The sequence below is a fragment of the Schistocerca americana genome, chromosome 1 (genome assembly GCF_021461395.2).
Source record: "Schistocerca americana isolate TAMUIC-IGC-003095 chromosome 1, iqSchAmer2.1, whole genome shotgun sequence".
NCBI lineage: Eukaryota > Metazoa > Arthropoda > Insecta > Orthoptera > Acrididae > Schistocerca > Schistocerca americana.
This window is the reverse complement of record NC_060119.1, coordinates 1,023,812,060-1,023,834,858: the sequence shown is the minus strand read 5'-3', so window position 1 is coordinate 1,023,834,858 and position 22,799 is coordinate 1,023,812,060. Positions and strand designations below refer to the sequence as shown.

Here is a 22,799-nt window from a genome sequence, read left to right as displayed (position 1 = left end):
ATGTCGTGTACATATACTTAAGCAGTGCATTGACTGTGTACAGTTCGTCCAGTCACGTAGGAAGGAAGGAAGGAGGAAGGAAGATTGAGGTTCAGTCACGTGGGACTCTCCGTTATATCAGTCTTAAAACTTGGTGAAATCTCAATCAACTAAATACTATTGACGCATCGTGGCTGAAGAAGACATTATCATTAAAAACAAGTCGCAGTGATTACAAGCAATTCATCTACACCAACGAGCGCTGCACGTCCTCTGACACATAGGTTCCTATGAACCACCGCCTTTAATATTATCGTTCTCGTTGTGTGCTCTCCCTGGAGTAAGTGACGTTTCGCCGTTGGGGTCAGGTCGCGTGGAGGTGGCGGCGGAGGGAGCCGCCGGTATAAAAGGGGACGGTGGCTTTGAATGAGCTGGCATCTGCATTGTGTGACGGCACAACTGGCGAGCAATCCGCAGAGTGCCCCAGGTGACGTACAGGCGACTGTCAGCCGTCCACGTCTGCGCCGTCAGAGCTGCCAGGCAACAGGCGGTGGCCCTCATGCCGGCTGGCAGAACAATTGGGTCGCGCAGCGGTAATCTGCACCACGCACAGTAGTTCAGTGCAGGCTACCTGGAACTCAGAGGTCGCACTGGTACTTCACCGACTACAGTCATGTCTCTCTCAATCCCGTCTAAACGGCATACTTTTTTCTGAATTCCAGGAAGTGTACCTTCACTGTAATATTCTACTACTTACGTGTCACTTAAGGTCTTTTAATATCGCTCGCGTACTTCTGAATTTAAAGAACCGTGTGATTTCAAGGGGGCCTCTAACCAGAAAATCGAGATAATTTCATTCATGGGATTTTTGTATTTTAAAACAATCGAGACAACGCTCTTTAAATTGACATTTGAATTTTGTGTTTAACTAAATTCTGGGTTGTTACCAAACTGAGAATTTTTTTTTTTATTTTTTGTGTGTCCGTCAAGTGCTGCCTTCTTTTACTTGTGCCAGAAACTTTTGTTTCCCCGATTCGATTCAGTACTTCTGTTTAGTTGTTCAATGTACACATCTAAACTTCAGCATTCTTCCATAGAACATTCCGAGCTATGAGTTAGACTGTAGCTGACATCTGGGAGATACGAAACAGAAACTAAAGTCCCGCAATGCTATCCTGTCTAAACTGGCTGGAACCTCATACATACATCACATATACATAAAGGCGAAATCGGCTAACGATCTCTTGAGTGCAGGTACACACCAAGTTCGAACTCTTACGGGAATCGACGAGATGCCGCGAGCAATGAAGCTGATGAGCAGGGCACTACATCAATAACGTGTGGTACAAGTTGAGAGTTTGGATCTGACTGGAGGCGTGATAAGGCAGACCTTGCAGTTGTGGCCACTGTGTCCGGATCGCGCAGTGGTCAGCGTAACTGCCTCGTAAACGGGAGACCAAGGTTCGAATCCCGGTGTGGCTCAGATTTTCAAGTTACTCCAGTGATATAAATGAATGCTCACTGGCAGTTAATGTCTTTCATTCCTTTGTGTCTTGGCTCGAATGAGGTGTGGTTGTGGAGCGAACACATAGAGGACTTCAGAACTACCTCTTCTCTGTAGCTTCGCTCAATAGAGTTCACCCGTCGAAAGAGAAATAAAACACATAGCTACCGTGAACGTCCAGCTGAAGGAGACGAAGCGGATAATCTCAGGAACGCCCAGAGTCACCCCATGTGCTTGGTTCCCCGCGTAGCTTAGAGCCCTCTGAAATCATGAAATAACTGTTAGTTACATTAGCATACAGAAATATCCTTGCTACACTAAACCTCCATATACTCCAGGGCCTAGCACCTATTACGGAAAATCGGCGAAGAACTGAAAGCCTTTCTCTCAGACATCTTGGAAAGAACTGTGCGCTTTAAGTCGACACAAGAACCAAAAATTGATTCAATCTCCCGATGAAATTGTGGAAAACTTTGAATCGTCTCAGAACGAGTGTTGGGACACGTAAGTAACTGATGTACGAATGATGTCTATCGGACAGTTCTGAATTTGAGAGCGATGAAATCGAATGAGTGGATCATTTACTTGTCTGTAAACTGCTTGGACACGAGGGTGAACTGAAGTACACTGAAGCAGCCACAGAGTGGCTGCGGAATATTTGGAATATAGTATAGAATTACAAAAAAGTGTAATAAATATTGTAGTTCTGCACATTGCTATGAAATATTGCAGTTAATACAATCTGTTGAGCGCTTAATACGATTTTTGCCTTTATAAATGCCGTATTAGTAAAAAAATACATAAACAACCATATTTCGGAAGTTGCTTGTCTGGACTGTTTATCATCCACCTTCACTTCCGTACATGCTAAACTCGACAAACACCTTCAAAACGACTTTCTAACTCTTCAATTTGTGTTCGACTTTAACAGTTCCTTGTTTTCAGAAATTCATTGCTTGCTGTTGCCAGCCTGTTCTTTACTTTTTCCGTACTTCGGCAATCAAGTTATTTTTTTGCCCAAATAGTGAAACTAGTGAACTACTTTTAGTTTCTCATTTTCTAATCCAGATATACTACTGAAAGATGACATCGCCGTCGGGAAAGACATCAAGCAAGAAGAGATGCAGGAGGTTCGCAGCTGTCAACGTATCTTCGGTTATTACCACAGGTCCCATGCAAGCGCAAGAGAATGTCTCCCATAGCAAATACTGCTCCCACCAGTCTACTTCTGTAGCGCGCTGCACGTTTTAAAATGCAGTCACCTCGATGACAGCGTTTGTGGAGACGAGCATCGACCTAGTGTAGCTAAAATGTGATTCACCCAAAGAGTTGACACGTCGCCACTAACATTTAATTTCAATCTCTTGACACCATTTACGATCTTAATAAAACAGTGACAGTTACAAAACAGCCCACTAACGACGCACATCACTCTAGACGTGAGTACAAGTCAGTTACTTTAATACGAATGACATTGGCATCCATACCTATTCTCACCAAGACTGCAATTGCAGGTACTTGAATATGGCGATTAAGCCGAAACAGTCTGTCGTAAATAAAGATTATTTATTTTGTATTCTATGGTGTATGTACTCAAACAAGCATGTCGTTATCAGACATATATTTCGCTGCTGGCCCTAAAGAAAAAAAGGATACAAATAGTCTCTTTGCCCTCAATCTTTCAAACTGTTGATGTATTAAGGCTGATAATTCTGGCGCTGTTTCTTCATCATATTTAGTACCCCTCATCATTTCATACAATTAATTTCTCAACATGATCCAGTATAATGATTGAGTCTACAGGATGAAAAGTATTTAAACCAACAAACTCTGGGAGGTCGTAGGGGACATCAAAACAAATATTTTTCCCTAATGTCATTTTTTCCTATGAGGATTATTTAAGCCGGTGGAGGTCGTATTACTCTCTTCAGTTGTTAGAGACCGTATTACGATCTTCAGTTTTTAGAGGCCGTATTGCGCTCTTCAGTTGTAGGCAACTGCTGCCCACCAGTGTAGCAGTGCATTGTCTCTGTTTACTAATGGAGCGATACACCTGGAGTGAGTCCACTGATATGGTTGGTGGGTACTACGTAGCGCACCACAACGGACGAGCTGCACAGCGGGTTTATCAACAACAATATCCTAATCGCCGTATCCCGCAGCATACGATCTTTGCTGGTGTGTACCAACGTCTGCCTGAGACCGGGTCATTTAGCAGATTACCTGGACAGGGACGCCGTCGCACGGTAACAACGCTGCAATTTGAGGAAGCTGTTTTGCACCATGTGGAGCGGGATCCTTCAATCAGCACTAGTGTAATCGCACGTAACAAGGGGACGAATCAGACGAATGTAAGAACAGTCCTTCGATAGCAGTTGCTACGTCGATTTCACTTACAGCGTGTCCACAACCTTTAACCAGCTGATTATCCACCCAGAGCACAGTTTCCGCAGTGGTACCTGGAACAGTGTGAAATGCATCCTTCATTTCCATCCTCTGTGTTGTTCACCGATGAAACAACGTTCGGGCGTAATGGAGTCTTCAACATGCACAATTCGCATATTTGGAGTGAGGAAAACCCAAATGCACAATTACTAGCACTCATCAACTGCGGTTCTTCTCTAATGTATTGGTCGGTGTTGTTGGGGACTCTTTAATTTGGCCGTATCTTATACCTAGACCTTTAAATGGCAGGCACAATTACAATTTTCTCACCAGAGCATTACCAGAATTGCTGGAAGATGTCCCGCTCCCTATAAGACAACGCATGTGGATCCAACATGACGGGTCGGCGGAACATTTCAGTCGTCATGTGCTTCGATTCCTGGACCGACGGTTACCAGAAACGTGGATTGGCAGAGATGGTCTTGTACCATGGCCTGCTCGATCCCAATATATGTCCCCTCTGGACTTTTTTGTGTGGGGAGAGATGCGCAACCTTGTTTACGCAACTCCTGTTGCATCAGAAGAGTATCTGGTTGCCCAGATAGTAGCAGCTGCAGGAACAATCCAGGATACTCCTGGGGTTTTTGCCCGTGTCAGAAAGAACATGATCCAACGGTGGCACCTTTATTTACGTGTCAATGGAGGCATTTTTTCAAAATCTAATTAATTGAAATTTGGTTGTGTTAATATGCTGTCTCTTGGTCACAAAAATGGAAAAGTGTTTGTTGACTTAATTAATTTGCCGCCAGAGAAATCTTCCTCTACCGGTTTAAATACTCCTCATAGGAAAAAATGACATTAGGGAAAAATATTTCTTTGATGTCCCCTACAACCTCCCAGAGTTTGTCGGTTTAAATACTTTTCACCCTGTAGACTTACTCCCCTCTCAATATGATTCAAACGTGATGATTTAAGAGATAATAGTTTGGTTACCATTAGCTGCAGGAGTGCAGTTAGTTTCTCATGTTTGGGATCGCCACGCCGTCAGCTTAGAGCCTTAGCGATGACCTGACGTTCAGAATATCTAAACGTTTGATTCAATAGGTTGCCTGTTTTTATTCGTATTATCACCAATAAATGTCATCTGTAAAATGCATGGTTATGTCATTGCACTACCAGCAGCACGCTTCTCTGTGAACTGCAGATTTTTATTTTGCATTGCTACTCTGACCTTGCGTCGAATGCACCCTACTTTCTTCCAGAAACATTTGACCTTCCCGTCAGCCGGTGCCGTTACTGGAGTGCGTTCTTATTACTCGCTCCGCTGCACTTTCGAGTCTCCGGGTTGCCTTCCTTCCCACGTGACAGAAAATGTACTGCTGTTAATTTAGGGATGCTTGGGCAAGGATATTTCTTTGTCGTACATGCGTCTTCGTCACAGTGATTAAGTGGCTGCGTCTTTGTGATACTACACCTTCGTGCCCGTCTTGTTGCGTAACGACTGCTTTTATCAAGAGAGGGACATATACCTCCATACAATTTACTGGTTTGATGAGGACCGCCACGAATTCCTCTCCCTTGCCAATCTTTTCATTTCAGAGTAGCAATTCCACCTTACGTTCTCAATTACTTGCTAGGCGTATTCCAGTCTCTGTCTTCCTCTAGAGTTTTTACCCTACAGGTCGCTCTAGTACCATGGAAGTTAATCCCTAATATCTTAACGGACATCCTTCCATCCTGTCCCTTCTTCTTGTCACTGTTCACCACACATTCATTCCCTCTCCAATTCTGCGCTGAACTTCCTCATTCCTTACCTCATTAAACCACCTAACTTTAAATATTCGTCTGTAGCACCACATCTCAGATGCTTCCATTCTCTTCCATTCTGATTTCCCCAAGGTCTATGTTTTAGTACAATACAGATGTACATTCTCGGATATTAAGTCTTCAGACTAAGGCATTCGCGATACTAGCAGAATGCCTATATCGCCAGTGATATCCTACTTTTTACGTCCTCTTTGCTCCGTTCGTAATAGGTTATTTTGCTGCCTAGGCAGCAGAATTCTTCAATTTCGTCTACCTCGTGATCCCCAAGTATAGTTTTAAGCTTCTCACTGTTCTCATTTGTGCTACTTCTCATTACTTTCATTTTCCTTTGATTTAATCTCAATCGATTTTCTGTACTGATTAGACTGTTCATTCCATTCAACACACCTTGCAGTCGTTCTTCACTTTCACTGAGGGTGGTAACGTCATCAACGAATCTTATCACTGGTTTCCTTACTCTCTGAATTTTAATCCCACTCACGAACCCTTCTTTTATTTCCTTCATTGCTTCTTCGATGTATAGATTGAACAGTAGTGGCGAAAGACTACATCCCTGTCTTACACCTTTTTTAATCCGATCACTTCGTTCTTCTCGCACTCTTATTGTTCCCTCTTGGTTCTTATACATATTGTATACTACCTGCCTTTCCGTATAGCTTACGCCCATTTTTCTCAGAATTTCGAACATCTCGTACCATTTTACATTGTCGAACTCTTTTCCCAGGTCGACGAATCCTATGAATGTGTCTCGATTTTTCTTCAGTCTTGCTTCCATTATCAACTGCAACGTCATAACATCATCTCTGATACCTTTACCTTCCCCAAAGCAAAACAGGTCCTCAGTTTTATTCTCTGTTCTTCTGTATATTATTCCTGTCCTCATCTTGGATGCACGAACTGTTGAACTGATTGTGCGATAATTCTCGCATTTTTTCGGCTCTTATTGACTTCGAAATTGTATGGTGATGCCCTTCTAGGGGTCAGACAACATGAGAGAATACAACTGCTCTTCTTTGTATCAGTTCAGTATTCCCTGTTCGTCGTACTAGATATGGGACTCACACATTCGAGCAATATTTTAGGATGGGAGTTATGTAAGCAATCTCGATTATGGACTTTATTGCGCTTCCTCATTATTCTACCAATGAACCACTGTGCGGCACCTGCTTTGCCTACAGCTGAGGCTATGTGATCTACCCATTTCACATCACTATATTCACACCCAGGTGATTCTGTGTTGAATGATTCTAGTTGTGACTCACTGTGTTTCAGTCACAAGTATTTTGTGCCCGAGTTTTGTGGAGTACACGAGTTTTTATTCATGAATATTGTAGTGGACTGACCCGACAGCCAATCCACTAGGACGGGTAGCCGAAAGGCACGCGTTTAAGCTCACGCAGGCTGGCGTGAGGTCTGGAAAATGACAAGGAATTATAGTAGCCAAAAATAGTACAGAGCTTCTGGAATACTTAACTTTAATTCATAATTGTAGAACATCGCTCTTGATTGTACATGCTTCATATAATAATATCAAATGCTATGGCGCCTTGCTAGGTCGTGGCAAATGACTTAGCTGAAGGCTATGCTAACTATCGTCTCGGCAAATGAGAGCGTATTGGTCAGTGAACTGTTGCTAGCTACGTCGGCTGTACAACTGGGGCGAGTCTCTCTAGACCTGCCGTGTGGTGGCGCTCGGTCTGCTATCACTGACAGTGGCGACACGCGGGTCCGCCGTATACTAACGGACCGAGGCCGATTTAAAGGCTACCACCTAGCAAGTGTGGTGTCTGGCGGTGACACCACAAATATTCAAAGTAATTTGCCAATCTTTGCTCCAATTTTAAATCTTATCACGATCTGATAGGATATTACAGCAGCCGTTTTGTTTTCAGACTTTAGTATAGACTATGTGATGACCCAGCGTTGCCTTGGTAGCCGTTTATCCTAATCTACTATCAGTCCGTCGCATCCTGCCCCCCTCTTCCTCTGTCCATCTCCTACGCCTCCTCTCGCTATCCATCCCCTCTATCACCCCCCTCCCCCGTCTGTTCGATTATTTCTCTGTCCATCTCCTCCTCTACCCCTCTACCTATCTGTGCTATCAGCTCCTTCCATCTCGCTGTCTGTCTATCTCCTTGTCCTCCCGTCTCTCTCCGCGGTGTCATACTCAGTCCAGTAGGAGGCTGGTGGTTCTCAGCCCTTAGTATTTCTTCCCAGATTGTAACTAATATGTGTACCAAGTACGATTGGCATTGTTGCAGGAGTTAAATATGAACTCTTTACTCTTGTATTTGCCAGCATACGCACATTTCAAATGTATTTCACACATACGGATTTTATTTCACTCATAGCTGTACACATACTAGGGCTATTCGGAAAGTGAGTTCCAATTGATCACAAAATGGAATCCAGTGTGATAATCAGAAATACTTTATCTGCAACTGTTAGCTATAGCTTCCAGCCACTGCTCTACATAGTCACCACTCCGACTTAGACATTTGTCGTAGCGTTGTACCAACTTTCCAATACTCTCGTATTGCTTTCCGCCAATTCTCTACGCTCATGTATAGCTCGTAGTCTGTGCGAAAATGTTGTCGTCATAGCCAGTAGTTAATGTGAGCAGAGATGAAACACAGAGGGAGCCAATTACCGGCTGTTGTTCGGGTGATCAAACACTTCCCATCGAAAACGCTGCAGGAGCGTTTTCATTGCCACTGAAGATTGCAACCGAGAATTGTCACGAAGTAGCAACCGTATGACAGTTCTGTAATGTGGGCTGCGTAACAACAGGCGAAATCTCTCACCAGGATCTCATACTTGGCGGGAGACACTATTTTCTACGCATCTGTATGTTCTCACCATGTAGCCAGATCTGAAAAGAGCGAAGCGATGCTACCGACAGGCACACTAGAGACACTATCGAACACATATGTCCAAAGCTCTATTAGATTTTCACAGTGGTTTCCATTTCTTGACCTACAGGAACTTATTTTCCGAATATCCCTCGTATTTCACCTGTATCTCTAGCGAATTTTCCCTTGCTGTTTCGTTTTTTCGCAGCTCATTGTTTATGACGTCATTTCTCCTCAACAGTGTGTCGTATAATGATATAATTTTGTAGATACATTCAGTGTCTTACGCGGATAGTGACTGAGAACCGTGTTGCTAATAGCGTTAGTAGTAAAGAAGTAATAACTTTAAACGTTATGCATGACGCGACAATTTCTCTCTCTCTTCCGTGTTTCTGACGTCATATCTCCTGAACGAAGTGTCGTACAATGATATAATTTTTCTCGATCCAACAGTGGAAAATCTGAATACTGTTTGAAAACGAATACAGTCGCTACTAAAGAAGCAATAAATTAAAATGTCGTGCTTCATGTGGCAGTTACACTGTATGAACAGCGAAATGTAGTAAGTGATAAACATTATTCCTTCCTTCATTGTGTGTGGGGGTCGTCAGCTAGAAACAGTTTCGTTAAGATTTGAAATTATATATAAAGTCCGTCGAAAGTCCCTAAGTGCACTCAGTCTCAAATAATGGACTACTAAATTATGGATATTTCCGCGTTGTGAGCTACATTGTTTTTCTCCCTTTGATAAATGATTGGTTCTTATACCCATAGTGAATCTTTCCAGACAGCAGTTGATGTGTACATTGTGTGGTTGAAACAGGAGCTGTAGGATATATACAGGGAGTTCCATTGATAGTAACCGTTCCAAATATCTCACGAAATAAGCATCAAACGAAAAAACTACAAAGAACGAAACTCGTCTAGCTTGAAGGGGGAAACCAGATAGCGCTATGGTTCGCCGCTAGACGGCGCTGCCATAGGTCAAACGGATATCAACTGCGGTTTTTAAAATAGGAACTCCCATTTTTATTACATATTCGTGTAGTACGTAAAGAAATGCTAACGTTTTGGTTGGAGCACATTTTTGGCTTTGTGAAAAATGGCGCTGTAATAGTCACAAATGTATAAGTATGTGGTATCACGTAACATTCCGCCAGTGCGGAAGGTATTTGCTTCGTGATACATTACCCGTGTTAAAATGGACCGTTTACCAATTGCGGAAAAGGTAGATATCGTGTTGATGTATAGCTACTGTGATCAAAATGCCCAACGGGCGTCTGCTATGTATGCTGCTCGGTATCCTGGACGACATCATCCAAGTGCCCGGACGGTTCGCCGGATATTTGCGTTATTTAAGGAAACAGAAAGTGTTCAGCCACATGTCAAACGTCAACCACGACCTGAAACAAATGATTCCCAAGTAGGTGTTTTAGCTGTCACGGCTAATCCGCACATCAGTAGCAGACAAATTGCGCGAGAATCGGGAATCTCAAAAACGTCGGTGTTGAGAATGCTACATCAACATCGAGTGCACCCGTACCATATTTCTATGCACCAGGAATTGCATGGTGACGACTTTGAACGTCGTGTACAGTTTGGCCACTGGGCACAAGAGAAATTTCGGGACGATGACAGATTTTTTGCACGCGTTCTATTTAGCGACGAAGCGTCATTCACCAACAGCGGTAACGTAAACCGGCATAATATGCACAATTGGGCAACGGAAAATCCACGACGGCTGCGACAAGTGGAACATCAGCGACCTTGGCGGGTTAATGCATGGTGCGGCATTATGGGAGGAGGGATAATTGGCCCGCATTTTATCGATAGCAATCTAAATCGTGCAATGTATGCTGATTTCCTGCGTCATGTTCTACCGTTGTTACTATAAGATGTTTCACTGCATGACAAAATGGCGATGTCCTTCCAACACGATGGATGTCAGGTACATAGCTCGCGTGCGGTTGTAGCGGTATTTGATAGCACATTTCATGGCCCGCGCATTTACCGGATCTGACGTCCCAGGATTTCTTTCTGTGGGGAAAGTTGAAGGATATTTGCTGTCGTGATCAACCGACAACGCCTGACAATATGCGTCAGCGCATTGTCAATGCATATGCGAACATTACGGAAGGCGAACTACTCGCTGTTGAGAGAAATGTCATTACACGTATTGCAAATGCATTGAGGTTGAAGGACATCATTTTGAGCCTTTATTGCATTAATGTGGTATTTACAGGTAATCATGCTGTAACAGCATGCGTTCTCAGAAATGATAAGTTGACAAAGGTACATGTATCACGTTGGAACAACCGAAATAAAATGTTCAAACCTACCTACGTCCTGTATTTTAATTTAAGAAAACCTACCTGTTACCCACTGTTCGTTTAAAATAGTGAGCCATATGTTTCTGACTATTACAGCGCCATCTATCAGAAAGCGAAAAAAGTACTCCAACTAAAACATTCATATTTCTTTACGTACTACACGAATATGTAATAAAAATGGGGGTTCCTATTTAAAAGAACGAAGTTGATATCCGTTTGACCTATGGCAGCGCCATCTAGCGGGACAACCATAGCTCCATCTGGTTTCCCCCATCAAGCTAGACGAGTTTCGTTCTTTGTAGTTTTTTCGTTTGATGCTTATTTCGTGTGATATTTGGCCCGTTCACTCTCGATGGACCACCATATACATATATATACACTCCTGGAAATGGAAAAAAGAACACATTGACACCGATGTCTCAGACATACCATACTTGCTCCGGACACTGCGAGAGGGCTGTACAAGCAATGATCACACGCACGGCACAGCGGACACACCAGGAACCGCGGTGTTGGCCGTCGAATGGCGCTAGCTGCGCAGCATTTGCGCACCGCCGCCGTCAGTGTCAGCCAGTTTGCCGTGGCATACGGAGCTCCATCGCAGTCTTTAACACTGGTAGCATGCCGCGACAGCGTGGACGTGAACCGTATGTGCAGTTGACGGACTTTGAGCGAGGGCGTATAGTGGGCATGCGGGAGGCCGGGTGGACGTACCGCCGAATTGCTCAACATGTGGGGCGTCAGGTCTCCACAGTACATCGATGTTGACGCCAGTGGTCGGCGGAAAGTGCACGTGCCCGTCGACCTGGGACCGGACCGCAGCGACGCACGGATGCACGCCAAGACCGTAGGATCCTACGCAGTGCCGTAGGGGACCGCACCGCCACTTCCCAGCAAATTAGGGACACTGTTGCTCCTGGGGTATCGGCGAGGACCATTCGCAACCGTCTCCATGAAGCTGGGCTACGGTCCCGCACACCGTTAGGCCGTCTTCCGCTCACGCCCCAACATCGTGCAGCCCGCCTCCAGTGGTGTCGCGATAGGCGTGAATGGAGGGACGAATGGAGACGTGTCGTCTTCAGCGATGAGAGTCGCTTCTGCCTTGGTGCCAATGATGGTCGTATGCGGGTTTGGCGCCGTGCAGGTGAGCGCCACAATCAGGACTGCATACGACCGAGGCACACAGGGCCAACACCCGGCATCATGGTGTGGGGAGCGATATCCTACACTGGCCGTAAACCACTGGTGATCGTCGAGGGGACACTGAATAGTGCACGGTACATCCAAACCGTCATCGGACCCATCGTTCTACCATTCCTAGACCGGCAAGGGAATTTGCTGTTCCAACAGGACAATGCACATCCGCATGTATCCCGTGCCACCCAACGTGCTCTAGAAGGTGTAAGTCAACTACCCTGGCCAGCAAGATCTCCGGATCTGTCCCCCATTGAGCATGTTTGGGACTGGATGAAGCGTCGTCTCACGCGGTCTGCACGTCCAGCACGAACGCTGGTCCAACTGAGGCGCCAGGTGGAAATGGCATGGCAAGCCGTTCCACAGGACTACATCCAGCATCTCTACGATCGTCTCCATGGGAGAATAGCAGCCTGCATTGCTGCGAAAGGTGGATATACACTGTACTAGTGCCGACATTGTGCATGCTCTGTTGCCTGTGTCTATGTGCCTGTGGTTCTGTCAGTGTGATCATGTGATGTATCTGACCCCAGGAATGTGTCAATAAAGTTTCCCCTTCCTGGGACAATAAATTCACGGTGTTCTTATTTCAATTTCCAGGAGTATATATATATATATATATATATATATATATATATATATATATAGAGAGAGAGAGAGAGAGAGAGAGAGAGAGAGAGAGAGCACCTTTTCCTACATGAGAGCGATTATTAAAATGAGACAACTTGCAGCCATCCATTTGCAAAATAGTAAAATATCAAATATGTAAAATCCTACCTATATTTTGTAAGTGTGTTTCTAACAGTTAAAGTATGAATTAACAAACATGCATTGACAACGGTATTCATTTCCAGTTATGTTTTTATAAAAGCACTGAAATGAAATGTCGTGTGGCGGGGGCCATCCGGCGGGTAGACCCGATCGCGTAAAGCAAGTCTTTTGAGGTGACGCCACTTCGGCGACTTGCGCGACGATCAGAATGAAATGATGATGAGGAATAAGACGTAAACATTCAGTTCCTGAGCGGAGAAAATCTCCAACTCAGCCGGGAATCTAAGCCGGGCCCCCCGGCAATGACAAGCCGGCGTGCTGTCCCCTCAGCTACGATGGCGTACCTAAAAGCAGTGACACAACATTGTAGGCACAAATGAAAGTGAGTCTGGGGATAATCGCCGGCCGCTGGTGGCCGAGCGGTTCTGGCGCTACAGTCTGGAACCGCGCGACCGCTACGGTCGCAGGTTCGAATCCTGCCTCGGGCATGGATGTGTGTGTTGTCTTTAGGTTAGTTAGGTTTAAGTAGTTCTAAGTTCTAGGGGACTTATGACCTCAGCAGTTGAGTCCCATAGTGCTCAGAGCCATTTGAACCATTTTTTTCTGGGGATAATCTATATGGAAAAGCTTTGACTGTGGCATTAGTGTGTTGTTGCATTTGAAGAATTCATCATACTTTGACATTTGAACCATTTCGTAGCGTTTTAGAAATATCTGGAAGATACAGATGATGTAAGAAACATGATTTTGGTTCCACATTGGAGAAATCGTGGGAAAGAGTTAAGGTGGAATAGAATAAATGGTTGGTAATCGTACTCAAAGATAACTCTTAAGCCTCTCTGAATTTGGTTTAGTTTGCATATACGGAAATCCCAAGCTCGTTCGAGAGATTCACATTACGCTTTGTAATACTATCCACTGTTTACACAAGTATACGAATGTTTCAGGTAGTGGTGTGCCTTCAATTCTTTAACGACCTGTACCTATTTTATTTGTCTGACAAACCCTGTTCTCAGGGCTATATTTTATTTGACTAATGAAACTATGCAGATGTTTGTAAAAACGATAAGGACATATCGCTTCATGTCAATGTAATACTGCCGTCTTCTGAAGAAGATAGATTTATATCTATTGAAACCTAGGTAAAGATTACTTTATCCTTTGCAACTGGTCGGCTGCTCTTAATCTGATTACGTGGAACCGTTGCTGTAGCGCAGCTATGTTTAAAGTACTGAAATGTGTCCAGCTGATGTAACACTGAATGAAGTGTTACGATCACTGATAGTGGACAGTGATGAAACAAAGGAAGAAAATAACACAGGTATAAGTGTAACGTTATCAATAAGATCTTGTTCGTATAAGAGTAACATGATCAATAAGATCTTTTTCATCAGTTTTTAGCCTAGTTTGATGCAAACCGCCAAGACTCACTGTTCATTGCAAGCCTCTTCATCTCATACCAGCACATTACTTCCTTGATTATTTTTTGGATTTATTGCAGTCCCTGCTTTCTTCTAAAGTATTTGCCATCTGCGGATAACTCTAGTTCCATAGAAGCTATTTTATGATGACTAAAATATAGCTGTCAACGTGTCTTTTTTTTCGGGTCGTGAACCACATTTGTCTTGTCATCGCGTGCCTTCTCTTTCCTCGTAATGCCAACGTGATATTGTTGTCACTCTGAATTAATGTTATTAGATAATTTTGCCATTTTGGCGTCCGAAGGTGGAAAATGCTTAAGCTAAAAAATATTGAATATTCGTTACTGATCATTATTTTCTTATGTCAAAGTACTCACTGTAGGATCCTACATAATTTTGATCGAAAATTCTCTGTGGGTCATCGTGTGTGTTTTGCACCTGGTTTACTTTAATGGTAGGTAAAGCTGAGTGGGGGAACATACCAGCACACGACGTAAAAATGTTAGTACCTGTACAGAGTAAATAACGCAATACACATGTCAAAGAAAATATGAAGTACTCGTTGTTTTAAGAAATGTTTCGTCAACAAAGGTAATATGCTAGTCCAGACTTTGGTCCAGAACTGATAAAACAGCCTCTGCATTTGAAGTATAGCTCCATATGACAGAGAGATATTGAGAATGATCATAAAGATTACAGTGAAGTTGAATATATCCCGTTTTACATCGATATGTTCATCTACGAAGTCGCCTCACGGTGTGTGGTGAAGAGTGTATTTGGGACCAATACCTTTTCCCCAGTGTCTTTATCCATTCCCAAATGGTGCGGACGACAGTCGGTAAGCTTACGCACAAATTGTAATTTCTTTGATTTTCTCGTCGTAAGCCTCCATTTTTCTTAATTATAAAAAAAAAAAACAGAAAAATAGACATCTTCTCTCATTCCAGTGACCTCGTTGTCGACGACAGGACGTTGCACCCTAATTTTTCTTCCTTCCTTATCGTTTTTGTCGTTGGGGATAGTAATGGCTGTATTGTTTGTACTACCGTCATAGAACTACTTCGGACAAAGGAAAACAATCTGTCTTCCATTATGTGTCTTTCATCTGGTGCTAGTGACTTAGAAAATATTAGCCAAGCTACATATCTAAAAAAAAATTGTAAATACATTTATAGCAGTGACGATACGTATTTTGTGTCATAATTTGAAACAATTTTGTTTTGCCGCGAGAGTAGTATATTAGAAATCACTACAAGACAAAAATTCGTAATGAATAAATAAGATAATGTACCGGTTACAAAATGTACGCATAGAAATGACTACCGTGGCGTGCACACTGGGACAACTGGCATATTTTATATCCTAAACCACTGAAAAAGTTTTCGGTTCACGAATTTAAAATTGGTCTCATTAATTACACATACAACAACACAAAGATGAGCACACATGCCGTGTAGGTCTGTCAAATTATAGATTAAAATATACACAATAACCTAGAATTTAGCAGAATTATGACAAATGTATTACGCGTGAGCTGTCTAGTAAACGAGATGCTAAGAATTAATAGCAGGATGGCGTTGCTTCTAAGGCACAGATAGTCTTGGTGGTGAAATAAGAAAAAGGTAGGTAGAACAGAAAAATCTACACAACATTAAGTAGGTGTAAATGAGAAAATAGGTTAGTGTTTTTCCTTCTTTTTTCCCCCTTGAATAAAGTAGCTGGACATATTAGAGCACAAAGTGAATATTATTTTCAAATTTCAGCTGGTGTAACTATTTTCAAACTTGTCTAAATGAAGTAACGAAAAAAAGAGTTGTCTTTTTGATCTGTCATGCTAATCGTATTATTGTTAACAGTAGTTCAGAAGAACGCCACGGTTGTTGACTGCAATCCTACTTTAAAACTGAGAACATACACTCCTGGAAATGGAAAAAAGAACACATTGACACCGGTGTGTCAGACCCACCATACTTGCTCCGGACACTGCGAGAGGGCTGTACAAGCAATGATCACACGCACGGCACAGCGGACACACCAGGAACCGCGGTGTTGGCCGTCGAATGGCGCTAGCTGCGCAGCATTTGTGCACCGCCGCCGTCAGTGTCAGCCAGTTTGCCGTGGCATACGGAGCTCCATCGCAGTCTTTAACACTGGTAGCATGCCGCGACAGCGTGGACGTGAACCGTATGTGCAGTTGACGGACTTTGAGCGAGGGCGTATAGTGGGCATGCGGGAGGCCGGGTGGACGTACCGCCGAATTGCTCAACATGTGGGGCGTCAGGTCTCCACAGTACATCGATGTTGTCGCCAGTGGTCGGCGGAAGGTGCACGTGCCCGTCGACCTGAGACCGGACCGCAGCGACGCACGGATGCACGCCAAGACCGTAGGATCCTACGCAGTGCCGTAGGGGACCGCACCGCCACTTCCCAGCAAATTAGGGACACTGTTGCTCCTGGGGTATCGGCGAGGACCATTCGCAACCGTCTCCATGAAGCTGGGCTACGGTCCCGCACACCGTTAGGCCGTCTTCCGCTCACGCCCCAACATCGTGCAGCCCGCCTCCAGTGGCGTCGCGACAGGCGTCAATGGAGGGACGAATGGAGACGTGTGGTCTTCAGCGATGAGAGTCGCTTCTGCCTTGGTGCCAATGATGGTCGTATGCGGGTTTGGCGCCGTGCAGGTGAGCGCCACAATCAGGACTGCATACGACCGAGGCACACAGGGCCAACACCCGGCATCATGGTGTGGGGAGCGATCTCCTACACTGGCCGTACACCACTGGTGATCGTCGAGGGGACACTGAATAGTGCACGGTACATCCAAACTGTCATCGAACCCATCGTTCTACCATTCCTAGACCGGCAAGGGAACTTGCTGTTCCAACAGGACAATCCACGTCCCCATGTATCCCGTGCCACCCAACGTGCTCTAGAAGGTGTAAGTCAACTACCCTGGCCAGCAAGATCTCCGGATCTGTCCCCCATTGAGCATGTTTGGGACTGGATGAAGCGTCGTCTCACGCGGTCTGCACGTCCAGCACGAACGCTGGTCCAACTGAGGCGCCAGGTGGAAATGGCATGGCAAGCAGTTCTACAGGACTACATCCAGCATCTCTACGATCGTCTCCATGGGAGAATAGCAGCCTGCATTGCTGCGAAAGGTGGATATACACTGTACTAGTGCCGACATTGTGCATGCTCTGTTGCCTGTGTCTATGTGCCTGTGGTTCTGTCAGTGTGATCATGTGATGTATCTGACCCCAGGAATGTGTCAATAAAGCTTCCCCTTCCTGGGACAATGAATTCACGGTGTTCTTATTTCAATTTCCAGTAGTGTATTATTTGACACTTGGGCGAAAGAAGGGTGGCAGGTAGGAGATAAAATAGCCTTAGAGTTGTAGTGAATACTTAGGAAAAGCCAGTGTTTGGCGTGAATATACCAAATGTGCACCTTGACTAGTATTATTATGGGCATAGTAATTACAGCAACAGTGTAGAGTGCGGTAGGAGAGGCGGACGTGGTAATTATAAGAACAGTGAAGAAGAGTGTATTAATAGTTACTAAGCGCTAAACTTATGCAAGCATGATATGTTCGCTGCATTAATCACTGTGCATTCGTTGGAAGAAAATGGAAGCTAGCAATGACCGTTCCGACAACAAGGACTCGAGAGACGTAGCACCAACTGACGCTTGTGAAAGCACGGGGAAGGAGATCATCCTCCTTAGTCTCATCAAACGAACCATACAACATCTCGCCTTATAGACTTAAGAAAATCGCGATAAATTCAGTGTTTCGAATTTATGGGAAATTATGCGAGAAATCACATCAGAGTGAGTAAAAATGTTTTCTGTGTGCGTTTGGATGATCTCCGCTGCATCCTCTGTATGCTCCGTGTTACTATGAAGCTAGTGTCGTCAATGGGGTAAAGATTATTTTACAGATGAAGCCGTGCACAAGTGAAACGCTAGGATGAACAATAAGAAATTGTGTGAAAACCCACAAGAAAATCATGTAGTACTACCACAAATAAACGTTAATAATTTGGCTCTCACCCTTCCCTACGGATATAAATGTATCATATTCTTCAACATACCCAATGCATTCCACATAAAATGTTACATAAAATGAATTTTCAATGTTGCACCCCATTAGAGATTCCCACAGCCGACTCAATATGAGCGTTCGGGGGAACGTTTGTGGTATAAACTGCGAACAGTTTGTGTGCAAAATGCTTACATCAACTGTCTGGGCTATTGAGTGAATTTTATTTTCATCTGCATTAGATGTTGTGGTGATACGCTGGTTTATGACCCCGTCCTTGGTCGTAGAATAAGATAACAGCGAAGCTGTTAAAACGTTAGATGGAAGTGTGTATTTCTAGACACGCTTACCCGCTGAGAGCGTGCACTACAGGGCATGTCATCGATTTCTGTGTCCACAAATGTCTACGGCCTTCGCAGATTACGATCCCTTGTAATTTGGAACAGAAGGCGGCACGCCATTTACTCGAAGATCGCTGTTGGCGGCCTCTACTGACCAGCAAATTTATTCGTGTTGAAAGTAAACTCGTGCAAGAAAAACTTTAGTATTCTGTCCGTCTCGGAATAAAGTGAAATTGCGGAAGACACTGTTTTCACTACTGGCCATTAAAACTGCAGCTCTGTGAAGCGGCTTGCACGGCGTGTCGAATAGGGGTGAAGTATATTCACGTTATGAACGCAGCCAAACATTACACAGTGTATTTCCCATTCGGACATTGCAATAGGGGGTTATCCGCTTATCAGGTGATTGCGTTACTACTCCCGTAAGATCGAGAAACAGCTAGTAGCACGTGTTGGAATTCGACAGAGGCGGAATCGTCCCCTATTGCTGATTCGGCTTATCGTTCCGTGATGTTGCTACTCGCGTTGTTCAGAATCCCATGACTGTGATGCGAATATGAAATCAATGGCTTCGGGAAGACGAGTTGTAATATCTCATTGACTACTGCCCGACCGGAGAGACATACTGTTCGATCGGACGCGCAGAATCGTATAGCTACGTCATGTGCTTTGCATCAGTAAATCGGCTGGTTGCGGCAGGGCAAATATCTGTAAGAACAGGGTGTCGACGTTTCAATAATCGTGCGCTGTCAGTACGACGTCTGTTATTGCGGCTTCCCGTGGAGAGGCAACAGAGAAGGCGCGCTGACTGTCGTGAAAGTCGGACATGTCCGAAAGAACGCACATCATATCCATGTAAGTATACAGGGTGTTACAAAAAGGTGCGGCCAAACTTTCAGGAAACATTCCTCACACACAAAGAATGAAAATATGTTATGTGGACATGTATCCGGAAACGCTTACTTTCTATGTTAGAGCTCATTTTAATGCTTCTCTTCGAATCACTCATTTTATTACTTCTCTTCAAATCACATTAATCATGGAATGGAAACACACAGCAACAGAACGTACCAGTGTGACTTCAAACACTTTGTTACAGGAAATGTTCAAAATGTCCTCTGTTAGCGAGGATACATGCATTCACATGCACCCTCCGTCGCATGGAATCCCTGATGCGCTGATGCAGCCGTGGAGAATGGAGTATTCTATCACAGCCGTCCACAATACGAGCACGAAGAGTCTCTACATTTGGTACCGGGGTTGCGTAGACAAGAGCTTTCAAATGCCCCCATAACATTACCTTCCTTTAATTGGGCCAACTGGCGGTGAATCGAGGACATACAGTACATACTGACGAAACTAAAATGAGCTCTAACATGGAAATTAAGCGTTTCCGGACACATGTCCACATAACATCTTTTCTTTATTTGTGTGTGAGGAATGTTTCCTGAAAGTTTGGCCGTACCTTTTTGTAACACCCTGTATAGTTCTGGCAATACCGGCCATGACCTCCTTCTTCTGTGCGGATGCACACATATTCCCCGAATTCTTACGGGACTTGGGAAGACTGTCTTCCACGAGTAATGAGTGTGTTGGGATGGGACACTACGAATGTGGTGTGTGGACATATAAGGTGAGAATGTGGGTCTGTCTGGAGGCGTGCGCGTCGCACAATCCTCTGTGTCCTCGGTGGCTCAGATGGATAGCGTCTCCCATGTAAGCAGAAGATGCCGGGTTCGAGTCCCGGTCGGGGCACAAATTTTCACCCGTCCCCGTTGATATATAACAACGCCCGTCAACAGCTGAAGGTATTAATATAATTGTAATACATCGTGATAGATGCTACAGAGTGGCATGACGACGAGTGACTAGACTGAGGAAGCTGACAGCGGGTCACGTGACGTCCCTCGCTCACTTCTTTGGATTTCATCGTAGTTTGTTGTTTCTGCGTTGTAATCCGTGTACAATGACAGAATGCCATTTCAAACCTACGGCTCTTTGAAGGCTTATCACAAACATCACTTTTGATACTATCTGTTACAATTAAAAGTCAGTTTACGAAACGTCTGCGATAAAAAGCCTTTAGGAGATCTTCAGATAAATAATAATGCTCAGAGCTGTGTGTGCTCATTGAGACGTGCTGTTATGGAGTCGAGGGGAGTAGGTTTGTAACCTGCTACATAGTAATATTTGTTCTCCAACTTCGCATTTGTGACAGATTCTAGTTCTTTCTTATTCTTGTAACAGAAGTGTTTTACGCAATATTTGAAGCTATTCACATACAACAGCGCCCTCTTTCACGAACGAATTTCTTCTGTTTTGTGACTTCGGTGTGATTAAAGAATCAAAAATGTTCAAATGTGTGTGAAATCTTATGGGACTTAACTGCTATGGTCATCAGTCCCTAAGCTTACACGATTCTTAACCTAAATGATCCTATGGACAAACACACACACCCATGCCCGAAGGAGGACTCGAACCTCCGCCAGACCAGCCACACAGTCCATGACTGCACCGCCCGAGACCGCTCGGCTAATCCCGCGCGGCATTAAAGAATCGAAAGATGAAACTCCTGCAAGTGAAACGACCAGAAGTGACGTTTTTATTTCCTACTGATACAAACTTTCTGCCGTTTTTTTAGGAATATATCGCTATTTCCGAGAGTGTGCTTAGGCACGCAATTATGAGGGTACTTTAAATTACTGCGGGTGAAGCGAGCAGCAATAAAATTTGTCTACTTGCTTGTCACGAATACAGGGTATTTCAAAATGAATATACCGGTTTTAAGGCTCTGAAGCATTTATTATATTTAACTTACAATTATAAACTCCTGCCGAACAGGCCATGAAGGCCCAACGGTACCGATCGTTGTTCGTGTCTTCGAGAACCCACAGGAGTCATAGGATGCGAATTTCGAGGGGCAGCACACCGCTCTCCCGGCCGTATGTCAGTTTCCGAGACTGGAGCCGCTACTTCTCAATCAAGTAGTTCCTCAGTTTGCCTCACAAGGTCTGAGTGCACCCCGCTTGCCAACAGCGCTCGGCAGACCGGATGGTCACCCATCCAAGTGCTAGCCCAGCCCGACAGAGCTTAACTTCGGCGATCTGACGGGGACCGGTGTTACCACTGCGGCAAGGCCGTTCGCTACAATTATAAAGAATGCATTACATTAAAGAGCAACTCAAACGGCTTTTCTTACAAGTGTTCGATAATAGCACCATTCGTCACACATCCGGTCGATAGGCGAGATCTTCCCAGCCCTTGATCAGTGTGTCTGGAGTAATAGTTGTAACAAAACTGTTCTTAAGATCCGGTATATCAGCTGGAACGGCAGTACATACACATGATCCTTTACGAGTCCCGAAGGATTAAAGCCGCATGGCGTCAGATGGCGTGTAAAGGCATAGGTGATGCAACGCAAGCTCTGTCATCCCGCCCCTTGCGGCTGATCCAGCGGGCGGATACAACGTCATTTACCCAGTTGCGTACTGAGTTCAGCCAGTGAGGCGGGACACCATCTTTCCGTGGATGGGGTTCCTCTAATTGAGAAAAAAGCCATACTTCCAGCGCACAAACATAAGAAAGGCATTACAGTTGCTTCCCTAAAGAAGTTATGTTAAAAAGTGACGAAATTCCTCCAGCTGTATTAAAGTGTTGGTTTTATTGGTAACTAGTTCGATGTTGATACAACATCATCTTCAGGCCCATACTTGTTGACAGCAACCGTATGTGTCTAACACTAGTAGCCAGTGGTGAGATAGGCGTGTTCCATGCGGAAGGCAGGCAGTTAACTACCTGTTGTAACAACATCGATGTTAGTTGCCAATAAAACCAACACTTTAATACAGCTGGAGGAATTTCGTCAATTTTTAACATATATTATACTAGCTGACATCCCAAGTCGTCCGTTTCAATTATGGATATACGAAGAATAAAAAAATTAGGCCCATAGACTTCCCGCCGGGATGTGGCGCAAAAACGTTCAATTTGGAGGAGCCTCGTTGCAATTGTAACATCTCGTGTGGATTTTCTGACCCCCAGTTGCGCACATTATGTGTGTTTACATTTCAACTTAGGTGAAATCTCGATTCAACACCGAAGATGACACGATCCAGAAAATCAGCAGCAACATGTCGTTTGCAAAGTTGATAC

The 22,799-nt window shown here is 44.3% G+C and overlaps 1 protein-coding gene and 1 pseudogene across 4 annotated transcripts in view; both read right to left on the bottom strand.

Annotated features, from left to right (window-relative positions):
* The window catches only part of LOC124616497 (parathyroid hormone/parathyroid hormone-related peptide receptor-like), a 759,731-nt gene that overhangs the window by 349,241 nt on the left and 387,691 nt on the right, over positions 1-22,799 (bottom strand). The window contains exon 1 of one of the 4 annotated variants that reach the window (XM_047144820.1): positions 1,652-1,673. The exons of the other annotated variants lie outside the window; for them this stretch is intronic. The gene's annotated coding sequence lies outside the window, so the exon portion shown is untranslated. Of the gene's footprint in view, positions 1-1,651; positions 1,674-22,799 lie in introns of those variants that run through there. 4 annotated transcript variants of the gene reach the window in all.
* Positions 21,675-21,792, bottom strand: LOC124556283 (annotated as a pseudogene).